This window comes from Mesocricetus auratus, unplaced genomic scaffold (assembly GCF_017639785.1).
Source record: "Mesocricetus auratus isolate SY011 unplaced genomic scaffold, BCM_Maur_2.0 Super-Scaffold_4256, whole genome shotgun sequence".
In the NCBI taxonomy this organism is placed as follows: domain Eukaryota; kingdom Metazoa; phylum Chordata; class Mammalia; order Rodentia; family Cricetidae; genus Mesocricetus; species Mesocricetus auratus.
In genome coordinates this window covers 64,020,502-64,023,015 of record NW_024429182.1, presented here as the reverse complement: position 1 = coordinate 64,023,015, position 2,514 = coordinate 64,020,502, and the positions used below count along the sequence as shown (strand labels likewise).

General features: G+C 51.4%; 1 long non-coding RNA gene across 1 annotated transcript in view; it reads right to left on the bottom strand.

The window, feature by feature from the left end:
• The window catches only part of LOC121134561, a 3,841-nt gene extending 1,727 nt beyond the window's left edge, over window positions 1-2,114 (bottom strand). The window contains exons 1-3 of the long non-coding RNA XR_005871653.1: window positions 1,797-2,114; window positions 1,135-1,297; window positions 716-803 (exon numbers count right to left, since the gene is read on the bottom strand). This is a non-coding gene — a long non-coding RNA (uncharacterized LOC121134561). The remainder of the gene's footprint in view (window positions 1-715; window positions 804-1,134; window positions 1,298-1,796) is intronic.
• Between the last annotated feature and the right edge of the window lie 400 nt (window positions 2,115-2,514).

The window sequence follows — 2,514 nt, the reverse complement described above, 5'->3', positions numbered from 1 at the left end:
GATGGGTTTGCAAGCATGTGCTACCATGTGGGTCTTTTGTATATGAGTACTGGGGATGGGTTTGCAAGCACGTGCTACCATGTGGGTCTTTTGTATATGAGTACTGGGGATGGGTTTGCAAGCATGTGCTACCATGTGGGTCTTTTGTATATGAGTACTGGGGATGGAGGGACTCTGGTCATCATGCTTGCATGGCAAACACTTTACTGACTGAGCCACTGCCCAGATCTCTTAAACACTTATGAGTCAGACTCGTAGCATTAGGGAGGGAGCCCAGGACTGGACGGTGAGATTTAGCTGTCAGAGGGACTCCAGGGGTGAAAGGTGATCCCAAATCTAAAGCTGTGGACGACACTGGTTGTTAAAGCATCCTTCTTGGTATCTGCTGCAGTAAAACAAGGGATTTGGAGAAACAGGTGGGAAAAAGGACATCACATAAGCATCAAAAAAGCACAGAGATCAGCTTTTCAGCCAATCACAGGCCCAAGGTGAGATTCCCTGCACATTCAGGAATAGCAGTCCCTGCAGGCCATGCATGGTCACAAGGGGCCCACATACTTCTCAGGGCTCACACCCACATTACAACTGTGTGCTGCAAAAACACATGGTTGGAGCCAGGATAGTCTCTCGGTGAAAACCGCCCTTCCTCCTTTGCAAGGTTTCACAGATATCTCTTATTCCATAGACTGAAGACCCTGCCTTCCAGGTCATATACCTGGCTTTGAGGTCAGAAGACCTGCTGGTTGACTGTGTCCAGGTGCATTGCCCTCAGAAGAGACCAGAGAGTACTGCATTTTCTAGATCTGTGGGTTGCAAAAGACAGAGTTCAGGTCCTGTGGTGGGTTACCTCTCACCCCCCTTTTCCCTCCCCGTCCACCAATAAACTCCACGTGGGATCGTTGAGTCCCGGTCTGTGTCTCCTTACTGGATAAACCTAAACATTTTAACAACATGCACAAAGTCAGGCAGCCTCTGGTGAGAGCCTTGTGATGCTCCGACTCACGTGGAACCACACAAGAATGGACACCGAGAAAGCCCAGGATCCGGGACACACAAACACTCATGACAACTCCCTCTCATGGCAATGACCCCTCCCACAAAATGACTGCAGCGCTGTGTGGAGAACATAAGTACCGTCATAGGGTTCTGTTCCTGTGGCACCAGTGCTCTGACAAGTCTTGACCACAGCCATAGCAGGGACTGATTTCCACCTGAGTGTCCAATGAAGCAGCCATATCACACAGCATGGTAATGCAATTAGTGCTGATTGACACTTGTTATACAGTGGCCAGTGACTCTGATCAGACAAGAGAGATAAATGGCAGGGGCCTTGTCAACATACCCTTCCTTCTCCATCTCAAAGTCCTTAACCCCAGGTTCCTGTCATAGGCAGGAGCGACATCTTTAGACAAATGCCACTGATTTCAAGCCTGTGCCTTTCCCGTTGACATTGTGCTGGTTGCCGAACATCAGCCAATCAGAGGGAGGCTTAGTCAACCTTGCTGACCTCACATACAGAGGTTTTAAGAAAACCTTGGAACCTGGACAAACTGCACTGTATAAGGTGACCCCCACTCACTGACAACTGTGTCCTGAGGTTAAAGAGGAACACAGGTCCCAGCTCAACCCACTGGAGCAGTGAGAAGGGACAACCTAGGGGCTTAGAGACCCTACCTACCCTCCTTAGAATGTCCCCCAGCCAACTAACCCTAAGAGTACCAGTTTCTCCTCTCCAACTATCCCCAGCGGTTTCCTCAAGTTCCTTTTCACCCATTGTTTGACTATTTCTCACGCACAGACAGAAGTTTGAGTGGTAGCCATAGCTTTGTTGTTCCCTGGAGTAGCTTGGTTTCTTCATTCACAGGTGAGGGTTCAGCTCTCAGCCTGGGCTGGCAGCCAGATGTGCAGGGAAAGGGAATGGGTTTCCGGGCTCCTGGGACCAAAAGGCGGCCTCTGGGTATCTTCTAATCTGCTATCTTCTCCTGAAGGAGCACCTGAGAAGAGGCTAGACTTGGGTCCCTGCGGGGTCTGTTTGCTGGTAAACTGGTCCTGGGAGACTTGTGGTCATTATCTCTTCCCACAGCATTTGAAGTGTGGAGCTCCCGGCTCTGGGAAGAAGCCCCTGTGGGAAGAGAATGGGCAAAGAAGCCCAGGTGGGTAGGACAAGGCTGAGCTGCCCCTACCTGTCACCCTTTGTGTGTCTCAGGCTTAGGGTCTCACTGGAAACAGGCAACTGGTAGCTTTGCCGGAACTAGCTGGATGACCTTGGGATCCAATCGGCAACTCCATTCCATCCTGCCCCACCCATCCGCCCCACCAGCACCCAGCATATTTTCCCTCTTTGTGCCCTAAAGGACAGGGGATAGTGCCTACCGCTGCCACACCGATCTGCAGCGGGCCTTCCCCACTCGGATCTGGTGCTTCTGAGATCTGGGGTGTTAGTTTCCGCTGCTGCAGCAGCCTGCCTCTGCTGCCAAAGCAGTTACGTCATCACTCGTCACCGGGTGCCTTTCC